The sequence below is a fragment of the Coregonus lavaretus genome (assembly GCF_964263955.1).
Source record: "Coregonus lavaretus genome assembly, chromosome: 32".
NCBI lineage: Eukaryota > Metazoa > Chordata > Actinopteri > Salmoniformes > Salmonidae > Coregonus > Coregonus lavaretus.
Genome location: NC_140019.1, coordinates 37551630 through 37560732, shown reverse-complemented (window position 1 = coordinate 37560732; position 9103 = coordinate 37551630).

The following is a 9103-nucleotide window of genomic DNA, read 5'->3' as shown; positions in this document are numbered from 1 at the left end:
GAGTGGGACCTATCCAGGATAGACTCTGACAATGTCTTAGAGTGGGACCTATCCAGGATAGACTCTAACAATGTCTTAGAGTGGGACCTATCCAGGATAGACTCTAACAATGTCATAGAGTGGGACCTATCAAGAATACACTGTAATGTCTTAGAGTGGGACCTATCCAGGATAGACTCTAACAATGTCTTAGAGTGGGACCTATCAAGAATACACTGTAATGTCTTAGAGTGGGACCTATCCAGGATAGACTCTAACAATGTCTTAGAGTGGGACCTATCAAGAATACACTGTAATGTCTTAGAGTGGGACCTATCCAGGATACACTGTAATGTCTCAATTTGCTTACTCTGGATGTCCAGCTCAGACATATATTCCTCAATAAAATGAGTTTCCACATTGGATATTTGGCCGGTCAATATTATCCCTGAAATGTGCCAAATAGGTGCAGCTCATATATGGGATGAACAATCACCGTAGTCTCTGAAGGTGTTAGCCGCCAATCTTTGAAAAAGTCTGTTACCCCGTATGGCGGAAAGCGGTAGACGCCATTTTGGGAAAAGTCAGTTAAAATCCACACAAATAAAATAGTTTGGCGAGGAATCAGCTAAAAGTCAATCAATCCACACGGTGTGATAGTCAGTTAGATTGAATCACACAGTTTGTAGGATCACCATAGACATAGGCAGCAAGCCAGAACCCGGCTACAGACTAGGACCCAGCCAGCACTAGGAGCCAGCCAGCACTAGGACCCAGCCAGCACTAGGATACAGCCAGCACTAGGACCCAGCCAGCACTAGGACCCAGCCAGCACTAGGATACAGCCAGCACTAGGACCCAGCCAGCACTAGGATAGAGCCAGCACTAGGACCCAGCCAGCACTAGGACCCAGCCAGCACTAGGACCCAGCCAGCACTAGGACCCAGCCAGCACTAGGATACAGCCAGCACTAGGACCCAGCCAGCACTAGGACCCAGCCAGCACTAGGACCCAGCCAGCACTAGGACCCAGCCAGCACTAGGATCCAGCCAGCACTAGGACCCAGCCAGCACTAGGATAGAGCCAGCACTAGGACCCAGCCAGCACTAGGACCCAGCCAGCACTAGGACCCAGCCAGCACTAGGACCCAGCCAGCACTAGGAGCCAGCCAGCTCTAGGAGCCAGCCAGCACTAGGACCCAGCCAGCACTAGGACCCAGCCAGCACTAGGACCCAGCCAGCACTAGGACCCAGCCAGCACTAGGACCCACAATAAGCACAACCAAGGCACAAAACCCGCCGGCATGACAACAGCAAGGAGAGAGTTGTAACTTACTCAATGCGATTAAATGCTGGGGCTCATCAAAATAGCAACGCAACGGAGGTCATGTTGCCAGTTATGATAGCCAGGAGAGAAGAATTTGGAGGGGATGTAGTTTCCAGAACAGGCCAGAGGAAGCTGGGAGGGAGGCAAGCGCTACACTGGGCTGTGGAAACCGGCCACTAGGGGTAACAGTGAGTGCTGTTACCTTCAAGTAGGTTTTTGGTTTTTGTAGGGAGTTGTAGACAGGGATGGCGGATGAGCATAAGCATCAGCATCTGCCTCTGATTCCAAAGGTTGCATGTTCAAATCCAGCGATAGAAAGTTATTTTTGAGATTTTTGTTTTAAGCCTGTCCCAAACCTTAACGCTTACCTTAGCCATTCTAAACTTAAACACTTCGAAATGTGATGTTTGGAACAACTTCGAAAATTTGACGTTTGAGAAACATGGACTCACATCTAATTCTGATGTGAGCCTGTAAGAGCTGGTAGTACTTACCTACGGGTCCTTTCCCAACAGAGATAAAGATCAAAATATATACAAATAGAAATAGCAAAATGAGGAATAAAAACATAGTGAATAATTAAGCCTTATTTTACCAGCTAAGTTGACTGAGAACACATTATCATTTACAGCAGCAACCTGGGGAATAGTTACAGGGGGAGAGAATGAATGAGCCAATTGGAAGCTGGGGTTGATTAGGTGGCCAGGATGGTAAGACAGCTAGATTGGGAATTTAGCCAGGACACTGAGGTTAACACCCCTACTCTTACAGTAAGAGCCATGGGGTCTTTTAGTGACCACAGAGAGTCAGGACACCCATTTAACATCCCATCCAAAAGACAGCACTGTACACAGGGCAATGTCCCCAACCACTGCCCTGGGGATTTTTTTTCAGACCAGAGGAAAGAGTACCTCCTACTGGCTCTCCAACACCACTTCCGGCAGCATCTGGTCTACCCATCCAGGGACCAACCCCTGCTTAGCTTCAGTGGCAAGACAGCAGTGGGATGTGGACACCTTGTTGATGGTCAGTGTGGCGGATGTGTAGTTGCCTGGGGGTGGCCAGTCAGGTATTCCAAGATCCATTTGCAGAGGGAGGTGTTCAATCCCAAGGTCCTGAGCTTTGTGATGAGCTTGGGGACTATGGTGTTGAATGCTGAGCTGTAGTCAATGAACAGCATTCTTACATATAGTGTATTCGGAAAGTATTCAGACCCCTTCCCTTTTTCCACATTTTGTTACGTTACAGCCTCATTCTAGAATGGATCAAATAAAATCCTTATCAATCTACACACAATACCCCATAAAGACAAAGCGAAAACAGGTTTATATAAATGTTGACACATTTATTCAAAATAAAACACTGAAATATAACATTTACATAAGTATTCAGTACTTTGTTGAAGTACCTTTGGCAGTGGCGCAGTGGTCTAAGGTACTGCATCGCAGTGCTAGCTGTGCCACTAGAGATCCTGGTTTGAGTCGTGACCGGGTGACCAAACTCCAAGCCTGATTGGTGGAGAACTGCAGAGATGGTTGCCCTTCTGGAAGGTTCTCCCATCGCAACAGAGGAACTCTAGAGCTCTGTCAGAGTGACCATCGGGTTCTTGGTCACCTCCCTGACCAAGGCCTATCTCCCCCGATTGCTCAGTTTGGCCGAGCAGCCAGCTCTAGGAAGAGTCTTGGTGGTTCCAAACTTACATTTAAGAATGATGGAGGCCAGTGTGTTCTTGGGGACCTTCAATGCTGCAGACCTGTTTTGTACCCTTCCCCAGATCTCTGCCTCGACACAATCCTGTCTCGGAGCTCTACGGACCATTCCTTCGACATCATGGCTTGGTTTTTGCTCTGACATGCACTGTCAACTGTGGGACCTTATATAGACCGGTGTGTGCCTTTCCAAATTATGTTCAATCAATTTAATTTACCACAGGTGGACTCTAATCAAGTTGTAGAAACATCTCAAGGATGATGAATGGAAACAGGATGCATCTGAGCTCAATTTCTAGTCTCATAGCAAAGGGTCTGAATACTTATGCAAATAAGGTATTTCATTTCTTTATTTTTAATACATATGAAAAAATATATAAAAACCTGTTTTTGCTTTGTCATTATGGGGTATTGTGTGTAGATTGATGAGGATTTAAAAAAATAAAATCCATTTTAGAATAAGGCTGTGATATAAGAAAAATGTAGAGGGGTCTGAATACTTTCCGAATGCACTCTAAGTATTCCTTTTGTCCTGGTGGGTGAGGGCAATGTGGAGAGAAATAGAGATTGTGTCATCAGTGGATCTTTTGGGGTGGTGTGCGATTTGGAGTGGGTCCAGTGGGTCTGGGATGATGGTGTTGATGTGAGCCATGAACACGCTTTCAAAACATTTCATGTGCACCTGGACAAAAGAAATGCAAAAGTGAAGAAGCTGTTCATTGACTACAGCCCGGCCTTCAATACCATAGTGCCCTGTAAGCCCATTACAAAGCTCACGGGTCTGGTTCTGAACTCCTCCTTATGCAACTGGGTCCTGGACTTCCTGACGGGCCACCCCCAGGTGGTGAAGGTAGGTAACATTACCTCCTCGACACTGATACTCAACATGGGGGCCCCACAAGGGTGCGTCCTCAGTCCCCTCCTGAATTCCCTGTATACCCACATCTGCGTGGCCTCACACAGATCCAACTCCATCATCAAGTTCTCTGACGACACGACAGTAGTAGGCCTGATCACCAACAACGACAAGACGAACTACAGGGAGGAGGTAGGCACTCTGACGGCATGGTGCCAGGTAAACAACCTCTCCCCTCAACGTTATTAAAACAAAGGAGCTGATTGTGGACTTCAAGAGGAACCAGGCTGGACACGCACTCATCCTCATCAATGGGGCCGCCGTGGAGACAGTCAATAACGTAAAATTCCTAGGCGTACACATCTCAGAGAAGCTGAAATGGTCTAACCACATGGACGCCGTAGTGAAGAAGGCATGACAGCGACTCTTCAATCTCAGGATGCTGAAGAAATTCGGCCTGTCACCGAGGGCCCTTACAGTGTTCTACAGGAGCACCATCGAGAGCACACTGCCTGAAAAATTAATTAGCATAACAAATAACATTAGCATAATATTCTCTACGGGATCGGTGTCCCGTATATGGGACGGTTGAGCTAACGTTTGCTAATGTGATTAGCATGACTGTTGTTAGTAACAGCAAACTTTCCAGGACATAGACATGTCTTATATGGGCAGAAAGCTTACATTCTTGTTAATCTAACTGCACTGTCCAATTTACAGTAGCTATTACAGTGAAAACAAGACCATGAGGAGAGTGCACAACAACAAAAAACGTATCTTGGCAACTGGTTTGATACATACACCTCTGAAGGTAAAAAATTTACTTACGTGGTCAAAAGTTTTGAGAATGACACAAGTATTGGTCTTCACAAAGTTAGCTGCTTCAGTGTTTTTAGATATTTTAGTCAGATGTTACTATGGTATACTGAAGTATAATTACAAGCATTACATAAGTGTCAAAGGCTTTTATTGACAATTACATAAAGTTTATGCAAAGAGTCAATATTTGCAGTGTTGACCCTTCTTTTTCAAGACCTCTGCAATCCGCCCTGGCATGTTGTGAATTAACTTCTGGGCCACATCCTGACTGATGGCAGCCCATTCTTGCATAATCAATGCTTGGATTTTGTCCGAATTTGTTGGTTTTTGTTTGTCCACCCGCCTCTTGTGGATTGACCACAAGTTCTCAATGGGATAAAGGTCTGGGGAGTTTCTTGACCATGGACCCAACATTTCAATGTTTTGTTCCCAGAGCCAATTAGTTATCACTTTTGCCTTATTGCAAGGTCCTCCATCATGCGGGAAAAGGCATTGTTCATCACCAAACTGTTCTTGGATGGTTGGGAGAAGTTGCTCTCGGAGGATGTGTTGGTACCATTCTTTATTCATGGCTGTGTCCTTAGGCAAAATTGTGAGTGAGCCAACTCCCTTGGCTGAGAAGCAACCCCACACATGAATGGTCTCAGGATGCTTTAATGTTGGTATGACACAGGACTGATGATAGCGCTCACCTTGTCTTCTCCGGACAAGCATTTTTCCGGATGCCCCAAACAATTGGAAAGGGGATTCATCAGAGAAAATGACTTCACCCCAGTCTTCAGCAGTCCAATCCCTGTACCTTTTGCAGAATATCAGTCTGTCCCTGATGTTTTTCCTGGAGAGACGTGGCTTCCTCGCTGCCCTTCTTGACACCAGGCTATCCTCCAAAAGTCTTTGCCTCACAGTGCGTGCAGATGCACTCACACCTGCCTGCTACCATTCCTGAGTAAGCTCTGCACTGGTGGTGCCCCGATCCCGCAGCTGAATCAACTTTAGGAGACGGTCCTGGCGCTTGCTGGACTTTCTTGGGCGCCCTGAAGCCTTCTTCACAACAATTTAACCTCTCTCCTTGAAGTTCGTGATGATCCGATAAATGGTTGATTTAGGTGCAATCTTACTAGCAGCAAAATCCTTGCCTGTGAAGCCCTTTTTGTGCAAAGCAAGGATGACGGCACGTGTTTCCTTGCAGGTAACCATGGTTAACAGAGGAAGATCAATGATTTCAAGCACCACCCTCCTTTTAAAGCTTCAAGTCTGTTATTCTAACTCAATCAGCATGACAGAGTGATCTCCAGCCTTGTCCTCGTCAACACTCTCACCTGTGTTAACGAGAGAATCACTGACATGATGTCAGCTGGTCCTTTTGTGGCAGGGCTGAAATGCAGTGGAAATGTTTTTCGGGGATTAAGTTCATTTTCATGGCAAAGAAGGACTTTGCAATTAATTGCAATTCATCTGATCACTCTTCATAACATTCTGGAGTAGATGCAAATTGCCCTCATAAAAACTGAGGCAGCAGACTTTGTGAAAATTACTATTTGTGTCATTCTCAAAACTTTTCACCACGACTGTACATTCAGTAATCTTGCTCTGATTTGTCATCCTGAGGGTCCCAGAGATAAAATGTAGCATAGTTTTGTTTGATAAAATCCATTTTTATATTCAAATGTAGGAACTGGGTTCTACAGTTTGAACCCCTGCTGTCTCTGGCTCCACACCCACCCCGCCCGGCCATCTTGATGTGTGAAAATTACAGTGTAAGCTAATGATCCATCATGTATGACATTCCTGGGAGTGTGTTAACATACATTTTGTATTACCATATCATTTTTGTATGTACTTGGAAATGTATCTATTGACCAATTCAGCACATTTGGGAAGACTTGAAATTGTCCAGTATTGCAATGCTTCAAAGGATCAATCTGAAACTTCAATGTGTTTCCTTTCAAATGGTATCAAGAATATGCATATCCTTGCTTCAGGTCCTGAGCTACAGGCAGTTAGAAATGGGTATGTCATTTTAGGCGAAAATTGTGTCCGATCCTTAAGAGATAAAAAATTCCCCCAAAAATCCATCAGTTTGTTTGCATTGGATGCGTCTCAATCCATCTCATGTCGCTCTTTCGCATCTGTGGTGAAAGGTTACAGAACTAGAGTGGTGTTTGTTAATTTTATGCATTGCAGATGTTTTTTTTCTGATAAATATTAACTTGCTATTTTATATTAATATTACATGTTAAATATTAATGATCATTGCAATGCTACTGTATCGGAGTGCAATTCCATGTGAAGAAGCTCAAAAAGATATCTCTAAATATTTACATTTTGTTAAATAAAGTTAAAGTCGGAAGTTTACATACACTTAGGTTGGAGTCATTAAAACTTGTTTTTCAACCACTCCACAAATTTCTTGTTAATAAACTATAGTTTTGGCAAGTCGGTTAGGACATCTACTTTGTGCATGACACAAGTAATATTTCCAACAATTATTTACAGACAGATTATTTCCCTTATAATTCACTGTATCACAATTCCAGTGGGTCAGAAGTTTACATACATTAAATTGACTGTGCCTTTAAACAGCTTGGAAAATTCCAGAAAATTATGTCATGGCTTTAGAAGCTTCTGATAGGCTAATTGACATCATTTGAGTCAATAGGTGGCCTACCTTCGAACTCAGTGCCTCTTTGCTTGACATCATGGGAAAATCAAAAGAAATCAGCCAAGACCTCAGAAAAAAAAATTGTAGACCTCCACAAATCTGGTTCATCCTTAGGAGCAATTTCCAAATGCCTGAAGGTACCACGTTCATCTGTACAAACAATAGTATGCAAGTATAAACACCATGGGACCACGCAGCCGTCATACCTCTCAAGAAGGAGACGTGTTCTGTCTCTTAGAGATTAATGTACTTTGGTGCGAAAAGTGCAAATCAATCCAAGAACAACAGCAAAGGACCTTGTGAAGATGCTGGAGGAAACAGGTACAAAAGTATCTATATCCACAGTAAAACAAGTCCTATATCGACATAACCTGAAAGGCTGCTCAGCAAGGAAGAAGGCACTGCTCCAAAATGGCCATAAAAAAGCCAGACTACGGTTTGCAACTGCACATGGGGACAAATATCGTACTTTTTGGAGAAATGTCCTCTGGTCTGATTAAACAAAAACAGAACTGTTTGGCCATAATGACCATCGTTATGTTTGGAGGAAAAAGGGGTAGGCTTGCAAGCCGAAAAACACCATCCCAACCGTGAAGCACGGGGTGGCAGCATCATGCTGTGGGGGTGCTTTGAAGCAACATCTCAAGACATCAGTTAGGAAGTTAAAGCTTGGTCGCAAATGGGTCTTCCAAATGGACAATGACCCCAAGCATACTTCCAAAGTTGTGGCAAAATGGCTTAAGGACAACAAAGTTAAGGTATTGGAGTGGCCATCACAAAGCCCTGACCTCAATCCTATAGAAAATGTGTGGGCAGAACTGAAAAAATGTGTGCGAGCAAGGAGGCCTACAAACCTGAGTCAGTTACACCAGCTCTGTCAGGAGGAATGGGCCAAAATTCACCCAACTTATTGTGGGAAGCTTGTGGAAGGCTACCCGAAACGTTTGGCCCAAGTTAAACAATTTAAAGGCTATGCTACCAAATACTAATTGAGTGTATGTAAACTTCTGTCCCACTGGGAATGTGATGAAATAAATAAAAGCTGAAATAAATCATTCTCTCTACTATTATTCTGACATTTCACATTCTTAAAATAAAGTGGTGATCCTAACTGACCTAAAACAGGGAATTTTTACTAGGATTAAATGTCAGGAATTGTGAAAAACTGAGTTTAAATGTATTTGGCCAAGGTGTATGTAATCTTCCGACTTCAACTGTACAATCACACAAAGAAAAATACCCAAAGACCTGCTAGAGTGGCAGCACTTGACTCTCCACTTGGATTTCCTTCCATCCCTCCAGAATTCACTTCTTTCATAGCGGGTGTACCAGTGCATAAAGTCTTCCCTGGCGCAGTTCTGACAACCTCACATGCCAAAAATCCATCTTCCAATGCAATTTAGCACAGATGGAACTGGGAAGATGGGAAAATTATACAGGACTTCAGTCTGAGATTTAAGGTAGTGGGGGAGACCCTGCAGACGCATTTGAAATGATGACAGGTTGCAGGAACTGACAAGTCAAAGTTAGTCAGTCCAAAATACAATTTCTGTCACTTCTGAGAACCTGGGTGACAAAAGGGAGGTATTGAAACTCTGACAACTGTCCTCCTCTTTGTTGCTACTGGTTGAAGATAACTATGTTTGAAACCATCAATTCTGAAGTCTAATTTTCTCCATCAATCAAGGGAAATGTCACTTACAGTAGTGACACGTTCAGTGAATTGTTGTGTATGTATATTGGGGGGTAAGA